The 20,452-nt window shown below is 46.3% G+C and overlaps 1 long non-coding RNA gene across 1 annotated transcript in view; it reads right to left on the minus strand.

The window, feature by feature from the left end:
- The window catches only part of LOC140460182 (uncharacterized), a 75,611-nt gene that overhangs the window by 10,437 nt on the left and 44,722 nt on the right, over positions 1-20,452 (minus strand). The window lies entirely within an intron of this gene.

Here is a 20,452-nt window from a genome sequence, read left to right on the forward strand (position 1 = left end):
TGCCTATAACGGACCTTTGCTAATGTAAAGAGATCTTTACATTCTGTTTTTAACTTTCCTGCTGTTTTATATTCATATTCTATTTTGTCTTCCCAATTTCTTGGTGCTCCTTTGCTGAATTCTATGTTTGAAGTCCGATACACGTAAAGTAGTTTTCGTTCTTTCTAATTCTCAGCTGTGGACAGGGAACGATCTCTCCAGGCATCATTCAAGAAAAAACTATTCAGGTCGTGTCAGGGTGTACAAAACAGAAGATCATGGAAGAACTGAGTGCAACTCCCCAATATCATGAGAGAAACATCTCAGATATACCCTTACATGTGACTCAAAACCAGGGTTGGTCACTTATAAACAGTGGAGGCTGTACTGACTTGCATCTGATTTGCAGAGTAGAGGAAGAGGAAATCCAAGAAGATCATTGAACAGTTTTAAGGTGAAGGTCGATAGATCTTGACAAACGAGGGAATCAAAGCTTATTGGAGTGAGGGAGGAATATGAATTTGAGGCCATGAACTTACTCAATGGTGGAACATGCTTGAGGGGTTATTTAGCTTCCTCTTGCTGCTAATTAGATTAGATTAGATTTTGGGCGGCACGGTGCCACAGTGGTTAGCACTGCTGCCTCACAGCGCCAGAGACCCAGGTTCAATTCCCACCTCAGGCGACTGTCTGTGTGGAGTTTGCACATTCTCCCTGTGTCTGCGTGGGTTTCCTCCGGGTGCTCCGGTTTCCTCCCACAGTCCAAAGATGTGCAGGTCAGGTGAATTGGCCATGCTAAATTGCCCATAGTGTTAGGTAAATGGGTAAATGTAGGGGAATGGGTGGGTTGCGGGTCGGTGTGGACTTGTTGGGCCGAAGGGCCTGTTTCCATACTGTAAGTAATCTAATCTAATCTTTCCTGTGTCTGTCCATATCAGACTATAAACTCCAGAGCTAAACTTCCAGTTGTAGTCACTGGACATTCCACATAATTTGACGTCCAGAAACAAAGTCAGAATAAAATCTCATCCACTCTTGGATAAAGATAAAGATAAATTAAACAAAGGATTGTTTCACTCGTGACAGAACCAACAAGCTGGTGCTCAAGGATAGTCTCAATGTCCAAACCCAGAACTACCCACTATGACTGAAGCAGATACATCTTCTACAGGCCTGGGATGTGTGTTCTTTTAGATACTGAGGGAAGGAATACAGAGACCATTTTAGTTTGCATCAAGATCACGGTAAAAGACTGAGTAGACAAATAAAGAGATAGAGAAAGAAGGACAAGCTGCTACATGGACATTCACAGAGTATGTTTCTCCATTTCAAGACAGAGACAGGCCACAAACCATAAGTGAGTCTCTTCAATTACAAGTTAGCAAGAATTCCATCGTGAGTACAACAATTCTGACTGAGGATGAAGAGGTTTCACGCAAAGACACAGGATTTACTCAGAAAGCAACAGATTGTGGCAAATGCTTTGTCCCTGATATTGGGGGCAAGGCCTGATCAAGATCAAATAATCCTTGTTAAAAAGGCAGAAATTTTTACTCTCACAATGTGACAAAAGGTTAGAATGTTTACATGATTGTTATTTTTTATTATAATTCGAGTTCAATTTGGAAGCAAGTGGATGTTGGTTACTTGTGTTACTTCTTTCAGCTCAGTGATTAGAACCAGCATTTTGTCTGAAAACAGATAAAGCAGATCCCTGTCGTGTTAATACACGATATTTACACTCTCGTGTTTACAGCAGGAAGGATAAACACGCAACGCCATGAGTTTTGTTTATAGATCTAAGAAAACTCGGAGGAGCATTTCAGTTTTTAAAAAATCCTTTCAGAAAGCACCAGAATTGAATGTAGAAGCAAGTTTAGTTTCTCTCTCAGAAAGTATTGGAGTAGTTCAGGGATCAATTTACTGCAGCATAAGGGTTTAGTTCACAAAACCTCTGGACCAGGAGAGTTTGGTCTGCAATCTGTTGGTGAACTTTACCTGATGAAAGGGCAGCGCTCTGAAATCTTGTGATTTCAAATAAACCTGTTGTTCAAATTCGCCTGGTGTTGTCTTTCTTCTGACCTTGTCCACCCCAGTCCAACACCGACACCTCCACAATCATGTAAGTGGTTCGAACCGAGAAAGGTTAAACTCGCCGATTTGTGAAAGGTCCACGTCAGCAGAATTGGAAAGGACTAATCAAATTGTCTCTATAACTCAATGTGAAGAATCTGTCGTCCAGAGTCAGTAAAGGAGAACACTAAAGAATTGTGATAGCAAATGGACTTGAGACTCGATATCAGAGATATTAGTAATAGGTTGAAACTTTGTTTTACTGTGCTTGCGCATTTAGTTAACATGATTTTTCTTCAGTTTTTAGATTCGAGTGGTGCTGGAAAAGCACAGCAGGTCAGGCAGCATCCAAGGAACAGGAAAATCAACGTTTCGGGCAAAAGCCCTTCATTCATTTCATCTTCTGTGCAATCAACCTCCGCTCTGTTATTGAAGAAAATCTGCAGCCTTGCGAGAATATGTTTCTGTGACTAACCACCACATAAACTAAACAAAGCAAAATGCAATTGTGATCTGTCAGGTCAGGTTTCATTCGAAGATCTGATTTATCCAAACTACCAATAGCTCGGATGACAGGAAAAACAACCAAAAATTCATCTGTAATTCTCAGCGACTGAACGAAATCAGAGAAGCACAGAATGTGATGGAGAATGTGCTCAGGACAGAGGATAAAAACAATGACTGCAGATGCTGAAAACCAAATACTGGATTAGTGGTGCTGGAAGAGCACAGCAGTTCAGGCAGCATCCAACGAGCACCGAAATCGACGTTTCGGGCAAAAGCCCTTCATCAGGAATAAAGGCAGTGAGCCTGAAGCGTGGAGAGATAAGCTAGAGGAGGGTGGGGGTGGGGAGAGAGGAGCATAGAGTACAATGGGTGAGTCGGGGAGGAGATGAAGGTGATAGGTCAAGGAGGAGAGGGTGGAGTGATTAGGTGGAAAAGAAGACAGGCAGGTCGGACAAGTCCGGACAAGTCAAGGAGACAGTTACTGAGCTGAAAGTTTGAAACTAGGATGAGGTGGGGGAAGGGGAAATGAGGAAGCTGTTGAAGTCCACATTGATGCCCTGGGGTTGAAGTGTTCCGAGGCGGAAGATGAGGCGTTCTTCCTCCAGGCGTCTGGTGGTGAGGGAGCGGCGGTGAAGGAGGCCCAGGACCTCCATGTCCTCGGCAGAGTGGGAGGGGGAGTTGAAATGTTGGGCCACGGGGCGGTTTGGTTGACTGGTGCGGGTGTCTCGGAGATGTTCCCTAAAGCGCTCTTCTAGGAGGCGCCCAGTCTCCCCAGTGTAGAGGAGACCACATCGGGAGCAACGGATACAATAAATGATATTAGTGGATGTGCAGGTGAAACTTTGATGGATGTGGAAGGCTCCTTTAGGGCCTTGGATAGAGGTGAGGGAGGAGGTGTGGGCACAGGTTTTACAGTTCCTGCGGTGGCAGGGGAAAGTGCCAGAATGGGAGGGTGGGTCGGAGGGGTGTGTGGACCTGACCAGGTAGTCACAGAGGGAACGGTCTTTGCGGAAGGCGGAAAGGGGTGGGGAGGGAAATATATCCCTGGTGGTGGGGTCTTTTTGGAGGTGGCGGAAATGTCGGCGGATGATTTGGTTGATGCGAAGGTTTGTAGGGTGGAAGGTGAGCACCAGGAGCGTTCTGTCCTTGTTACGGTTGGAGGGGTGGGGTCTGAGGGCGGAGGTTCGGGATGTGGACGAGATGCGTTGGAGGGCATCTTTAACCACGTGGGAAGGGAAATTGTGGTCTCTAAAGAAGGAGGCCATCTGGTGTGTTCTATGGTGGAACTGGTCCTCCTGGGAGCAGATACGGCGGAGGCGGAGAAATTGGGAATACGGGATGGCATTTTTGCAAGAGATAGGGTGGGAAGAGGTTTAATCCAGGTAGCTATGGGAGTTGGTGGGTTTGTAAAAAATGTCAGTGTCAAGTCGGTTGTCACTCATGGAGATGGAGAGGTCCAGGAAGGGGAGCGAGGTGTCAGAGATAGTCCAGGTAAACTTAAGGTCAGGGTGGAATGTGTTGGTGAAGTTGATGAATTGCTCAACCTCCTTGCGGGAGCACGAGGTGGCGCCAATGCAGTCATCAATGTAGCGGAGGAAGAGGTGGGGAGTGGTGCCGGTGTAATTACGGAAGATCAACTGTTCTACATAGCCAACAAAGAGACAGGCATAGCTGGGGCCCGTAGTGTGCCCATGGCTACGCCTTTGGTCTGGAGGAAGTGGGAGGATTCAAAGGAGAAATTGTTAAGGATGAGGACCAGTTCGGCCAAACGAATGAGAGTGTCAGTGGAAGGGTACTGTTGGGGACGTCTGGAGAGGAAAAAACGGAGGGCTTGGAGGCCCTGGTCATGGCGAATGGAGGTGTAGAGGGATTGGATATCCATGGTGAAGATAAGGCGTTGGGGGCCGGGGAAACGAAAGTCTTGGAGGAGGTGGAGGGCGTAGGTGGTGTCTCGAATGTATGTGGGGATTTCCTGGACTAGGGGGGATAGGACAGTGTCAAGGTAGGTAGAGATGAGTTCAGTGAGGCAGGAGCAGGCTGAGACAATGGGTCGGCCAGGGTGGTCAGGCTTGTGGATCTTGGAAAGGAGGTAGAACCGGGCAGTGCGGGATTCCCGGACTATGAGGTTGGAAGCTGTGGGTGGGAGATCTCCTGAGGTGATGAGGTTCTGTATGGTCTGGGAGATGATGGTTTGGTGATGGGGGGTGGGGTCATGGTCGAGGGAGCAGTAGGAAGAGGTGTCCTCGAGTTGGCGTTTGGCTTCAGCGGTGTAGAGGTCAGTGCGCCAGAGTACCACTGCGCCCCCTTTATCTGCTGGTTTAATGGTGAGGTTGGGATTGGAGCAGAGGGATTGGAGGGCTGCGCGTTGTGAGGGTGAGAGGTTGGAGTGGGGGAGGGGGGACGACAGGTTGAGGCGGTTAATGTCCCGGTGGCAGTTGGAAATGAAGAGGTCGAGGGCAGGTAATAGGCCAGCGCGAGGTGTCCAGGTGGATGCATTGTGTTGGAGGTGGGCGAAGGGGTCCTCGGAAGGTGGGCAGGAGCCCTGATTGTGAAAGTAAGCTCGGAGGCGGAGGCAACGGAAGAATTGTTCGATGTCACGTCGTGTATTAAATTCATTGATGCGTGGACGGAGGGGGATGAAGGTGAGTCCTTTGCTGAGGACTGATCGTTCGTCCTCAGTGAGTGGGAGGTCTGGAGGGATGGTGAAAACTCAGCAGGGCCGGGAGCTGGGATCTGGTGTGGGTGTGGAGCTGGGAGTGGGGTCGGAGCCAGTACCTGGAGTGGGTGTGATGGTGGGGGGAATGGGGGTGGAGGCATGAGCTGGGGTAATGTTGCCCTCGGGGTTCTGGGGTGTGGGGATAGTGACAGTGGGGTCTGTGGGGGGCGTGTCAGCAGAATGCAGGTGAGTGGCGCTGGTGGAGGTGGAAGTGGTGGTGATCATGGCAGTAGGGGTGGCGGAAGTCACTGAGCGTGTGGCATCAGCGATGATGTGAGGGGCGGAAGTGGCTGTGGGAGTGGCCATGATGTGGGCGGAAGTGATATCATCACTCAGCGTGGGGGTGGTAGCTGCGTCAGCCGCATGGCTAATGGCGTTTCCGAGGCCAGGGGAATCTTCTGGAATGTTTGAGGAGCGCTGGTTATGGAGGTGGGTGGATAAAAGTTTGTTGTACTTACAGTTTTTGATGTTTGAGATGGAGTTGAAATACTGTTTGTTGAGAGTATGAATTCTCCTGAGGATGTAGTACAGAGTGGGTCCTTTGCAATTCTGAGAGAGTGTGGCCCTCAGTTGAGGCAGGGCTGACTGGAGAGAGGTTAGGTGCCGGCGCATTGCTGCAAGCGTGGAGCGGAGGATCTTGAAGGAGAACTGTTGCTGGTGTTTTTGAATCTGTAGTCTGTACTGTTTGTCCTGTTCGGGTCCGAACTCTGCTGGTTTAAAGGTGTCTGGAGTCCGTGTGGGATGAGTTAGTTACGGAGGCACGCACTGAGGAAGCAAATGTGGCTGTGGTACCGAGTTTGTTTCACAACATGGTTGAAGAGCTTCAGAGCAGAGGAAATTGCAGTGGGAGTTGCAGTGGGAGAGGGACTCCCTGAGATTCTTGTAGACAGAGGAGGAAAACTTCTTCAAGGGAGGCATCCTTGCAAGAGGATTCGCAATAGGGTTAAAATCAACAAGGTAAAAACAATGACTGCAGATGCTGAAAACCAAATACTGCATTAGTGGTGCTGGAAGAGCACAGCAGTTCAGGCAACATCCAACGAGCAGCAAAATCGACGTTTCGAGCAAAAGCCCTTCATCAGGAATAAAGGCAGTGAGCCTGAAGCGTGGAGAGATAAGCTAGAGGAGGGTGGGGGTGGGGAGAAAGTAGCATAGAGTACAATGGGTGAGTGGGGGAAGAGATGAAGGTGATAGGTCAAGGAGGAGAGGGTGGAGTGGATAGGTGGAAAAGAAGATAGGCAGGTCGGACAAGTCCGGACAAGTCAAGGAGACAGTAACTGAGCTGGAAGTTTGAAACTAGGATGAGGTGGGGGAAGGGGAAATGAGGAAGCTGTTGAAGTCCACATTGATGCCCTGGGGTTGAAGTGTTCCGAGGCGGAAGATGAGGCGTTCTTCCTCCAGGCGTCTGGTGGTGAGGGAGCGGCGGTGAAGGAGGCCCAGGACCTCCATGTCCTCGGCAGAGTGGGAGGTGGAGTTGAAATGTTGGGCCACGGGGCGGTTTGGTTGATTGGTGCGGGTGTCTCGGAGATGTTCCCTAAAGCGCTCTGCTAGGAGGCGCCCAGTCTCCCCAATGTAGAGGAGACCGCATCGGGAGCAACGGATACAATAAATGATATTAGTGGATGTGCAGGTGAAACTTTGATGGATGTGGAAGGCTCCTTTAGGGCCTTGGATAGAGGTGAGGGAGGAGGTGTGGGCACAGGTTTTACAGTTCCTGCGGTGGCAGGGGAAAGTGCCAGAATGGGAGGGTGGGTCGTAGGGGGGTGTGGACCTGACCAGGTAGTCACGGAGGGAACGGTCTTTGCGGAAGGCGGAAAGGGGTGGGGAGGGAAATATATCCCTGGTGGTGGGGTCTTTTTGGAGGTGGCTGAAATGCCGGCGGATGATTTGGTTGATGTGAAGGTTTGTAGGGTGGAAGGTGAGCACCAGGAGCGTTCTGTCCTTGTTACGGTTGGAGGGGTGGGGTCTGAGGGCGGAGGTTCGGGATGTGGACGAGATGCGTTGGAGGGCATCTTTAACCATGTGGGAAGGGAAATTGCGGTCTCTAAAGAAGGAGGCCATCTGGTGTGTTCTATGGTGGAACTGGTCCTCCTGGGAGCAGATACGGCGGAGGCGGAGAAATTGGGAATACGGGATGGCATTTTTGCAAGAGATAGTGTGGGAAGAGGTGTAATCCAGGTAGCTATGGGAGTCGGTGGGTTTGTAAAAAATGTCAGTGTCAACTCGGTCGTCACTAATGGAGATGGAGAGGTCCAGGAAGGGGAGCGAGGTGTCAGAGATAGTCCAGGTAAATTTAAGGTCAGGGTGAAATGTGTTGGTGAAGTTGATGAGGATACTGTGTCAAAGTATGGCCAGCAGATATGTCACACAGTCCAATCGTGGCAACTGATGGAATCTGAACACAACGAAGAAACCTGTTATTGAAGCCAGACTCAGGAATGATGACCATGAAACTGTCAGTGATTGCTGTAAAAACCCAGCTGAAAGAAATCTGTAATGTATAGCTGGTCTGACCCACAATGTCACAGAGTCAGAGAGATCTACAACACAGGAAGAGACCCTTCAGTAATGAATATGGGCAACACATCACCTAATTACTCAAACTCTCTTGTCAAGATGAAGAAGAAGGTTTATGTTAAGATGAGATGTGATGGCTCAGTTAGGGCGCTTGAGACTTACAAGTTAGCCAGGAAAGATCTAAAGAGAGAGCTAAGAAGAACCAGGAGGGGACATGAGAAGTTTTTGGCATTTAGGATCAAGGAAAACCCTAAGGCTTTCTACAGGTATATCAGGAATAAAAGAATGACTAGAGTAAGATTAGGACCAATCAAGGACAGTCGTGGGAACTTGTGCATGAAGTCAGAGGAGATCATAGAATAGGATCATAGAGTCATAGAGATGTACAGCATGGAAACAGACCCTTCGGACAAACCTGTCCATGGTGACCAGATATCCCAACCCAATCGAGTCCCACCTGTCAGCACCCGGCCCATATCCCTCCAAACCTTTCCTATTCATATACCTATCCAAATGCCTCTTAAATGTTGCAATTTTACCAGCCTCCACTACTGCATTTGGCAGCTCATTCCATACACGTTCGACCCTCTGTGTGCAAAAGTTGCCTCTTAGGTCTCTTTTATATCTTTCCTCTCTCACCCTAAACCTATATGCCCCTCTAGTTCTGGACTCCCCCACACCAGGGAAAAGACTTTGCCTATTTACCCTCTCCATGTCCCCTCATAATTTTGTAAACCTCTATAAGGTCACCCCTCAGCCCCCGACTCTCCAGGGAAAACAGCCCCAGCCTGTTCAGCCTCTCCCTGAAGCTCAAATCCTCCAACCCTGGCAACATCCTTGTAAATCTTTTCTGAACCCTTTCAAGTTTCACAACATCTTTCCAAGAGGAAGGAGACCAGAATTGCATGCAATATTCCAACAGTGGCCCTAAGCCACAACATGACCTCCCAACTCCTGTACTCAATACTCTGACCAATAAAGGAAAGCATACCAAACACCTTCTTCACTATCCTATTTACCTGCAACTCCACTTTCAAGGAGCTATGAACCTGCACTCCAAGGTCTCTTTGTTCAGCAACACTCTCTAGGACCTTACCATTAAGTATATAAGTCCTGCTAAGATTTGCTTTCCCAAAATGCACCACCTCGCATTTATCTGAATTAAACTCCATCTGCCACTTCTCAGCCCATTGGCTCATCTGGTCCAGATCCTGTTGTAATTGGAGGTGTCCACTACACCTCCAATTTTGGTGTCATCTGCAAACTTACTAACTGTATCTCTTATGCTTGCACCCAAATCATTTATATAAATGACAAAAAATAGAGGACCCAGCACCGATCCTTGTGCCACTCCACTGGTCACAGGCCTCCAGTCTGAAAAACAACCCTCCACCATCACCCTCTGTCTTCTACCTTTGAGCCAGTTCTGTATCCAAATGGCTAGTTCTCCCTGTATTCCATGGGATCTAACCTTGCTAATCAGTCTCCCATGGGGAACCTTGTCGAATGCCTTACTGAAGTCCATATAGATCACATCTACCACTCTGCCCTCATCAATCCTCTTTGTTACTTCCTCGAAAAACTCAATCAAGTTTGTGAGACATGATCTCCCATGCACAAAACCATGTTGACTAGCCCTAATCAGCCCTTACCTTTCCAAATACATGTACATCCTGTCCCTCAGGATTCCCTCCAACAAACTTGCCCACCACCGAGTTCAGCCTCACTGGTCTATAGTTCCCTGGCTTGTCCTTACCACTCATCTTAAACAGTGGCACCACATTAGCCAACCTCCAGTCTTCTGGCACCTCACCTGTGACTATCGATGATACAAATATCTCAGCAAGAGGCCCAGCAATCACTTCTCTAGTTTCCCACAGAGTTCTAGGGTACACCTGATCAGGTCCTGGGGATTTATCGACTTTTATGTGTTTCAAGACATCCAGCACTTCCTCCTCTGTATTATGGACATTTTGCAAGATGTCACCATCTATTTCCCTATAGTCTATATCTTCCATATCCTTTCGCAAAGTAAATACTGATGCAAAATACTCATTTAGTATCTCCCCCATTTTCTGCGGCTCCACACAAAGGCCGCAAGTCTTGCTGGTCTTTGAGGGGGCTCTATTCTCTCCCTAGTTCCTGTTTTGTCTTTAATGTATTTGTAAAAACTCTTTGGATTCTCCTTAACTCTATTTGCCAAAACTATCTCATGTTCGCTTTTTGCCCTCCTGATTTCCTTCTTAAATATACTCCTACTTTCTTTATACTCTTCCAAGGATTCACTCGATCTATCCTGTCTACACGTGACATATGCTTCCTTCTTTTTCTTAACCAAACCCTCAATTTCTTTCGTCATCCAGCATTCCCTGTATCTACCAACCTTTCCTTTCACCCTAACAGGAATATACTTTCTCTGGATTCTCGTTATCTCATTTCTGAAGGCTTCCTATTTTCCAACCGTCACTTTACCTGCGAACATCTGCCTCCAATCAGCTTTCGAAAGTTCTTGCCTAATACCATCAAAATTAGTCTTTCTCCAATTTAGAACTTCAACTTTTAGATCTGGTCTATCCTTTTCCATCATTATTTTAAATCTGATAGAATTATGGTCGCTGGCTCCAAAGTGCTCCCCTACTGACACCTCAGTCACCTGTCCTGCCTTATTTCCCAAGAGTAGGTCATGTTTTGCACCTTCTCTAGTAGGTACATCCACATACTGAATCAGAAAATTGTCTTGTACACACTTAACAAATTCCTCTCCATCTAAACCTTTAACACTATGGCAGTCCCAGTCTATGTTTGGAAAGTTAAAATCCCTGACCATAACTACCCTATTAATCTTACAGATAGCTGAGATCTCCTTACAAGTTTGTTTCTCAATTTCCCTCTGACTATTATGGGGTCTATAATACAATCCCAATAAGGTTATCATCCATTTCTTATTTCTCAGTTCCACTCAAATAACTTCCCTGGATGTATTTACGGGAACATCCTCCCTTAGCACAGCTGTAATGCTATCCCTCATCTAAAATGTCACCCCCTCTCCTCTGTCGCCTCCCTTTCTATCCTTCCTGTAGCATTTGTATCCTGAAACATTAAGCTGCCAGTCCTGCCCATCCCTGAGCCATGTTTCTGTAATTGCTATGATATCCCAGTCCCATGTTCCTAACCATGCCCTGAGTTCATCTGCCTTCCCTGTTAGGCCTCTTCCATTGAAATAAATGCAGTTTAATTTATTAGTCCTACCTTGTCCCTGCCTGCTCTGACTGGTTGAGTCACTTCTGTTCTCAACTGTACCAGTCTCAGATTGATCTCTTTCCTCACTACCTCCCTGGGTCCCATCGCCCCACCTTACTAATTTAAATCCTCCCGAGCAGCTCGAGCAAATCTCCCCGCCAGTATATTGGTCCCCTTCCAATTTAGGTGCAAACCGTCCTTCTTGTACAGGTCACTTCTACTCCAAAAGGGATTCCAATGATCCAAAAATGTGAATCCTTCCCCCATACACCAGGTCCTCAGCCATGCATTCATCTACTCTATCCTCCTATTCCTGCCCTCACTAGCTCGTAGCATCGGGAGTAATCCAGATATTCCTACTCCCGAGGGCCTCCTTTTTAAATTTCTGCCTAACTCTCTGTAATCTCCCTTCAGAATCTCAACCTTTTCTCTTCCAATGTCATTGGTTCCAATGTGGACAATGACCTCTTGCTGGTCCCTCTCCCCCGCGAGAACATTCTGCACCCTCTCTGAGACATCCTTGATCCTGGCACCAGGGAAGTAACACACCATTCTGCTTTTGTACTGCTGGCCACAGAAACGTCTGTCTGTACCTCGAACTAGAGAATCCCCGAACACAATTGATCTCTTGGAACCTGTCATACCCCTCGTTGCATTCGAGCCAGTCTCAATACCAGCAACTTGGCTGTTTGTGCTATGTTCCCCTGAGAATCCATCACCCCTGACATTTTCCAAAACAGCATACCTGTTTGAAATGGGTTTTTCCCACAAAAGATTCCTGCACTAGCTGCCTACCTCTCTTATCTTTCCTGGAGTTAACCCATCTATGTGACTGTATCTGAGAGTTTCCCACCATCCTATAACTGTTATCCATCATACACTGTTGCTGTTGCAAATTCCTCATTGCTTCTAACTGTCTCCCCAACCAATCCATTCGATCTGATAAGATTCACAGCCAGTAGCATTAAAAGAACACCGTTCGAAAGGAAAGCTGCTCAAGGAGACATTGAGCAATAGCAGAGGATGGTATTGATCCATCGACCTCTGGATTATGGGCCCAGTGTACTCCCACTGCACCACTCCACCACCCCTAATAGGGGAAGTGAAATGAATACTCTGCGTCAGTATTCACACTAGAGAAAGACAATGTTGTAGAGGACAATACTGAGATACAGTCTACTAGACTTGATGGGATTGAGGTTCACAAGGAGGAGGTGTTAGCAATTCTGGAAAGTGTAAAAATAGATAAGTACCCTGTGCTGGGAGGGATTTATCCTCGGATTCTCTAGAAAGCCCGGGAGGAGATTGCCCAGCCTTTGGCTTTGATCTTTATGTCATCATTGTCGACAGGAATAGTGCCAGACGACTGGAGGATAGCAAATGTTGTCCCCTTGTTCAAGAAGGGAAGTAGAAACAACCCTGGGTAATTATAGACCAGTGAGCCTTACTTTGGTTATGGGTAAAGTGTTGGAAAGGGTTATAAGACACAGAGTTTGTAATCATCTGGAGAGGAATAAGTTGATTAGGGACAGTCAACATAGTTTTGTGAAGGGTAGGCTGTGCCTCACAAACCTTATTGAGTTCTTTGAGAAGGTGACCAAACAGGTAGATAAGTTTAAAGCGGTCGATGTGGTGTATATGGATTTCAGTAAAGCATTTGACAAGGTTTCCGACGGTAGACTATTGCACAAAATACAGAGGCATGGAATTGAGGGTGATTTAGTGGTTTGGATCAGAAATTGGTGAGCTGAAAGAAGGCAGAAGGTGGTGGTTGATGGGAAATATTCATCCTGGAGTTCAGTTACTAATGGTCTACCACAAGGATCTGTTTTGGGTCCACTGCTGTTTGTCATTTTTATAAATGACCTGCATGAAGCACAGAAGGTTGGGTTAGTAAATTTGTGGGTGTCAGTAGAGTCGTGGATAGTGATGAAGGATGTTGTAGGTTACAGAGAGACATTGATAAGCTGCAGAGCTGGGCGGAGAGGTCTTAAATGGAGTTTATTGCAGAAAGGTGTAAGGTGATTCACTATGGAAGGAGTAACAGGAATGCAGAGTACTGGGCTCATGATAAGATTCGTGGAAGTGCAGATGAGCAGAGGGATCTCGGTGTCCATGTACATAAATCCTTGAAACTTGCCACCCATGTTGATAGGGTTGTGTAGGAGGCATATGGTGTGTTAGCTTTCATTCGTAGAGGTATTGAGTTTTGGAACAATGAGATCATGCTGCAGCTGGACAAAACTCAGGTGCAGCCGCACTTGGAGTATTGTGCACAGTTGTGGTCATCGCATTATAGGAAGGATGTGGAAGGTTTGGAAAGGGTTCAGAGGAGATTTACTAGAATGTTGCCTGGTATGGAGGGAAGGTCTGATGAGGAAAGGCTGAGGGACTTGAGGCTGTTTTCATCAGAGAGAAGAAGGTTGGGAGGTAACTTAATTGAGACGTATAAGATAATCAGAGGGTTAGGTAGAGCGGACGGCGATGGCTAGCACGAGGGGTGATAGATATAGGACAGATATCAGAGATAGTTTCTTTATTCAGAGAGTGATAGGGGCATGGAACACACTGCCTGCAATCGGAGTAGACTCGCCAACTTTAAGGGCATTTAAATGGTCACTGGATATAGATGAGAATGGAATAGTGTAGGTTAAATGGGCTTCAGTTTGGTTTCACAGTTCGGTACAACATCGAATGCCTGCGATGTACTGTAATGTTCTCTGTTCGAACCCCATTTTCCATCACTTGGCCCATAGCCTATATATTTTGGCATCACAAGTGTATGAAGGTTTTTGCCTTGTGACTCCAAACCCACAGCAATATAATTGACACACAACTGCCCTCTGAACTGGTCCAGCAAGCCCTCACTTTCGAGGAATTAGGGATGGGCAATAAATGCTGCCCTTGCCTATGACACTCACATCCCTTGAAAGAATATTAAAAATTCACTGGCTATGACTGGACAGATAAGTGTGGAACCAGTGAGGACAGTCCCACTCTGCTGGACACTGGAGAAGGACACTGGACACTGGGTGATCAAGTGTGTGAAAGGCTGCAGGATGGGGATGAGAAGGGAGAGTGCACTGTGGTCATAGACACAGAGTTCATCATTTACATCAATCATACAGATCATTGAAATAAATATCCCACAAGTGGAATGACCAATCCTGCAGGATATGAATGTAAAGGCAGAAGGTTTGCTTCATGTGTGACAGACAACTGCTACGTTTGAGTTTGAATTAATCTGTCAAACACATTTTTATAGAATCTCTCAATGTTCAGCAGTTGATGATAAATATTGGAATACAAAGACGGGGAATTGATGCTGGAATTGAATAGGGTTCTGGTTCCATCATTCGAGGAGAATGTCACTTGATATCAGGAATGAAGCTCAGGAAGGATGGATTGACATTGGAGAGGGAGCTGTGGAGATTTACCAGAATGATACCAGCTAACAGGGTTACAACAAGGTGGCATTTACATTGATTTGACTTATATTCCCTCAAATGTGGAATTTAGGAGATTAAAGAGTGATTGAATTGAGAGGTTAAAGCTGATTAAAGATTCAACAGGATAAATATAGAGAAATTATTTCTCCAGTGGTGGTGGGGGTGTAGATCTTTAAATTCAAACCAGGTCATTCAGGGATGCTATTAAATATTTCTCCACACAAAGGGTGGGGGAAATCTCAAACTCTCTCCCCTGAGAAGCTGATGAAGCCGGAGAATCAAGTGAAAAATTCAACATTGAGACTGACAGCAATTTTCTGAAAGAAGCATTGAAGGATCTAGAACTGAGACAGGTCAGTACACCTCAGGTATGATCTACCTGTGAATAATGGAACAACATCGAGGGGCTGAACGGTCTCCTCCAGGTCTGATTTTCCTCTGTATTTGAACAGAATCTCACAGTGTGCAGCTGTCGTTTTATGAGAAACAGGTTTGATATTTTAATTCAGAGCTGTCAGATGTGTGAAACTTGGCAACAACCTCAGGGCTATTTCCTTCTCTTAACGTTTCCTGTAGGAGTAGGCAGCACCACTGAAACTGAACAGGGGGCCTCCCAGAGGGAATAAAGTTACTAAAAAGAATAAGCACCGTGTTTTACATATGGAAATAAGGTTCTGATTTAGTGACTGACACCAATTCTTCATTCTTATATTTACTGAAAAGAGGTCTGAGAATGTGAAGGGTAAAGAGGGTCAAAAATGAATCTCCCTGTATGAGTGAAGAACAATCGATCCCTTGGACAGAAACAGCACAAAGAACAAAGATAATTTACAGCCCAGGAACAGGCCCTTCAGCCCTCCAAGCCTGAGCCGATCCAAATCCATTGTCTAATCCTATCGCCCAATTCCTAAGCAGCTGTATCCCTCTGTTCCCCACATACTCATGCGTCTGTTCAGTTGCATCTTAAATGAATCTACCATGTCTGCCTCTACTACCTCTGCTGGCAACGCGTTCCAGGCTCCTACCACCCTCTGTGGAAAGTACTTTCTGTGTGTATCCCCCTTAAACTTTTCACCTCTCACCTTGAACGCATGACCTCTCGTTATTGAATCCCTCACCCTGGGAAAAAGCTTATCTCTATCTACCCTGTCGATACCCTTCATGATTTTGTAGACCTCAATCAAGTCCCCCCCAATCTCCGCTTTGCTAATGAAAATAATCTTAACCTACTCGACCTCTCTTCATAGCTAGCACCTTCCATATCAGACAAAATTGTCTCTAAAGTAGATAATCTTCACCCTAAACTTGAAGACCTTGATCAAGATTTTAAACAAAGACACCAAATGAGATTCTTCAACCAGAGAGTGGGAAGGGCATGGAATGCCCTGCCTGCCAATGTAGTGAACTCAGCCACATTAGGGAGATTTAACAATCCTTGGATAAGCACATGGATGATGATGGGATAGTGGAGGGGGATGGACTGAGATTAGTACACAGGTCAGTGCAACGTCAAGGGCTGAAGGGCCTGTTCTGCTCTGTATTGTTCTATATTCTATGTTCCAATACAACAGAGTTTGTCTCAGATTGGGGATGGTGATTAACTGGTGAACAACAAAGTGAATTAACCTTGTGATGGAGAACAATTGAATCATCAGACAACCAATAACTCTGGGTCATTCACAGCCCATTTACAACCCACACTGTCCTGGGATTACCACCCATTTAATCTCCTTCCACATTTTATGGACACACTCCCTTATCCAAAAAGTTTATCAACTCCATTTAATCTCCTGTGGAAAATCTATTGGGGAATACTCTCTGGATATGAAAGACAAGTGAAGAAATCTCCTGAATTTTCATCAATGCTCACATCTCCATCAACAAGACTATGCCTGGATCCCCCACCCTACCATTCTATTCCCTGTAGTATTGATTCTCTCGATCAGAACCTGCTCTGAACCAATGTGCAAACCAGGAAAGGACAACTGGATTCCTTCCTGACTCGATTGCTTACTTTTAAATGCTGATGTTGTGAAATGGATTTCAAGTTCTCAAACTGGTGGGATTTGTGAATCCAGGATTCTGGATTATGAGTGCAGTAACAGAACCCCTCCATCACTGGGTCTTGCTGTCAGGGAGATTGTCAAGCAGGATGTAATCTTGGGAAACATACTTGGGAAAGAGTGGTCACTGAACCACTCCACCACACTCCTTCAATCTCATCAGTGACTGAACAACTCCCTCACACTCCTTCAATCCCATCAGTGACTGAACAACTCCCCCACACTCCTTCAATCCCATCAGTGACTGAACAACTCCACCACACTCCTTCAATCCCATCAGTGACTGAACAACTCCCTCACACTCCTTCAATCCCATCAGTGACTGAACAACTCCCTCACACTCCTTCAATCCCATCAGTGATTGAACAACTCCCTCACACTCCTTCAATCCCATCAGTGACTGAACAACTCCCCCACACTCCTTCAATCCCATCAGTGACTGAACAACTCCATCACACTCCTTCAATCCCATCAGTGACTGAACAACTCCCTCACACTCCTTCAATCCCATCAGTGACTGAACAACTTCCCCACACTCCTTCAATCCCATCAGTGACTGAACAACACTCCCACACTCCTTCAATCCCATCAGTGACTGAACAACTCCCCCACACTCCTTCAATCCCATCAGTGACTGAACAACTCCCACACACTCCTTCAATCCCATCAGTGACTGAACAACTCCCTCACACTCCTTCAATCCCATCAGTGACTGAACAACTCCCTCACACTCCTTCAATCCCATCAGTGACTGAGTCAGTCAAGGTCAGTGTGGCCTTGGTGAGCCCTGGGTGAGGTTTCACAACAGGGTCTTACTGAGTGAAGTCTGAGGGGTAAACAGTGAAGGAGAAAACAGGAGGGAAAACACAGGAGGGGGACATTCAAGGGTGGACAACGTTCTCAGCTCAGAAACAATTTGCTGCATGTGGATCTGACACAGTCAGTGAAACATTTCGAGTATGGTTTCCATCAATCATTGCTGATAGGGTGAGGTTATGTTTGGGTGTGTGTAACACTGCTTCTTGTTGATAAGGGCTCCATCCAAAAAGCCATTTCCGTTGTTTAACTCGAGTGTAGCAGTGGGCCAGTTCTGTGAGCAACCCACTGACCTGTGCTGGATAGGTGTTGGGGTTGGGGATGGGGTTGTGGGGTATGGGGGAGGGGGTGGTCAGTAAAAAGTAGATGATCGCTCTGGCCTCATCCACTGCTCAGCTCTGCAAATCATAAACAAGGATTGGCCATTCAACTGTGAAGCTGAAATTGTGAATGTTCACCATCATGATTAAGCCGAAGTAAAGACACATATATTGTATATATTGATTGAGATAGAAATAAACAAGTCCACATGTTGTGAATTCATGCATGGACGTATTTCTACATTAGTAAATACATAGAAAGGACAAGACAGAGATATTGACAGACAGAGTGATTCACTCATACAAGGTCAGCCCTAATAGTTCAGACAGTGTTACTGGTGAGGGTGATATACAGACACTCAGTACTGTTAGTGATATCAGTACAGTGTTATTAGAGAGGGTAACAAGGAGGTGAGGATACAGAGTCAGTCAGTGCTGCCTCTCACAAACTGACAGAAATCAAAAAGGGATTATTTTAATGGCATGGGCTGAGGGGTCTTTCCTATTGCCCAGAAATGTAACACACTATTGTCTCGATCCCAGGAAAGACAATTTGTGATTATTGCTCTATATTTTACTGCTTGGTCATGGAATGTGGGCATCATCAGCTGGACTATTATTCATAAGCAAAATTGCCCTTGAGAAAGTGGGGTGATCTGTCTTTTTGAACTGCTGCAGTCGAAACTATTAGGGAGAGACTTGCAGCATTTTAACTCAGTGATGATGCAGGAACAGTGATGTCATTCCAACTCAGGATGGTGAGTGAGTTACCGGGGGAACTTGTAGGTGATGGTGATCCCATACAGAAGCTGCCCCTGTCCATCCATGTGGTAGGGGTCAAGGGTTGAGAAGGGGCTGTCGAATGAGCCTTGGTGAATTGATACAGTTGACCTTGTGAATGGTACACATTGCTGCCATTGTGGATGTGTTGAATATTAATGGTGGTGGATAGGTGCCGAACAACCCAGCTGCTTTGTCCTGGATGGTGCCAAGCTTCATAAGGGAGTTGTCTGTACACGAACTGGCATCTCTCAGTCCTCTCTCTCTCAGGAAGATACCAGGACACTGACTTGTGTCTCTCAGTCCCTTCTCTTTCACGGAGATATCTGTGTACTAACTGGTGCCTCTCAGTCCCCTCTCTCTCTCAGGGAGATACCTGTACACTGACTGGTGTCTCTTAGTCACCCCACCCCCTCCTCTCTCTCAGGGAAATATCTACAGCTGACTATTGTCCCTCAGTTCCCCCTCCCTCTCTCTCAGGGAGATATCTGTACACTGACTGGTGTCTCTCAGTCCCCTCTCTCTCTCAGGGATATATCTGTCCACTGACTGGTGTCTCTCAGTCCCCCCTCTTTCTCTCAGGGAGATATCTGTACACTGACTGGTGTCTCTCAGTCCCCCCTCTCTCTCAGGGAGATATTTCTACACTGACTGGTGTCTCTCAGGGAGATATCTGGTCACTGACTGGTGTCTCTCAGTCCCCTCTCTCTCTCAGGGAGATATCTGTACACTGACTGGTGTCTCTCAGTCCCCCCTCTCTCTCTCAAGTTAAAATCACACAATACCAGGTTATAGTCCAACAGGTTTAATTGGAAGCACACTAGCTTTCGGAGCGGCGCTCCTTCATCAGGTGATAGTGGAGGGCTCGATCGTAACACCGAATTTATAGCAAAAATTTACAGTGTGATGGAACTGAAATTATACATTGAAAAAATTGATTGTCTGTTAAGCCTTTCATCTGTTAGAATACAGTGATAGTTTCACTTCTTTCATGTGTAAATCACAAAACCTATTTTTAAAAGTTGCATTCTCAGGTTAGCTGTTAACAATGGTGGTAGGTAGACAATATGTTGAAAGTGTTGGCCCCTGTGTCCTCTGTCTATGCCATGATGTTTAAATTGATTCTAATCTAACAAGTGAGATAACGGAGTTTCACATAAATTCAAGCAGTTTTTGAGCTCAGAGTTCTACATGAATGTATGCAGTTTTTGAGCAAAGTACAATGTAACTCTGCAAGTACAAATTCATCCCACAAAAAATATGTGTGCATGTGGGTCTTTGTCTGTGTGTGTGTGTCTGTCTGTCTGGGGTGGGGATTGTGAGTGTGAGAAAGTGTGTGAGTGTGAGAATGTGTGTGTGAGTGTGTAGTGAGTGCAGAGTGTCTTAAGTCTGTGAGGGGGTGCATGTGTGAGTGTGTGTGTGGGTCTGTATGCGCGTCTGTGTGTACCTGTCTCCGTGTGTATGTGAGAGTGTGTGTGTGTCGGAATATCTGTGTGTGTGTGTGTGTGTGTGTAGTGTAATGGTGATCACTTGTAATGTGACATGAACCCAAGGTCCCGATTGAGGCCCTCCCTTATGGGTACCGAACTTAGTTATCAGCCTCTGCTCGGCCACTTTTCTTTGCTGCCCCTCTCTCTCAGGGAGATATCTGTACACTGACTGGTGTCTCTCAGTCCCCCCTCTCTCTCTCAGAGGGATATCTGTACATTGACTGGTGTCCCTCAGTCCCCCCCACCCCCTCTCTCTCTGAGGGATATCTGTGCACTGACTGGTGTCTCTCAGTTTGTTTGTTCTTCACAAGCTCTTTAATTTTGAAATAATGAACCAGGACAATGTGTGACAGGATCTTTAACCTGATTATTGCTGTGGATCTGTTGCCTGTTGGAGAGAAGTGAAATCTCTGCTGGAGGCGTGGACAGGAAGCTCTGTTTCTGGTTTCAGTGGGTGGAGCTGCTGGGGAAGTTGGTGAACCTTCACTCACTTCACTCCCCT

The sequence above is a fragment of the Chiloscyllium punctatum genome, chromosome 36 (assembly GCF_047496795.1).
Source record: "Chiloscyllium punctatum isolate Juve2018m chromosome 36, sChiPun1.3, whole genome shotgun sequence".
NCBI lineage: Eukaryota > Metazoa > Chordata > Chondrichthyes > Orectolobiformes > Hemiscylliidae > Chiloscyllium > Chiloscyllium punctatum.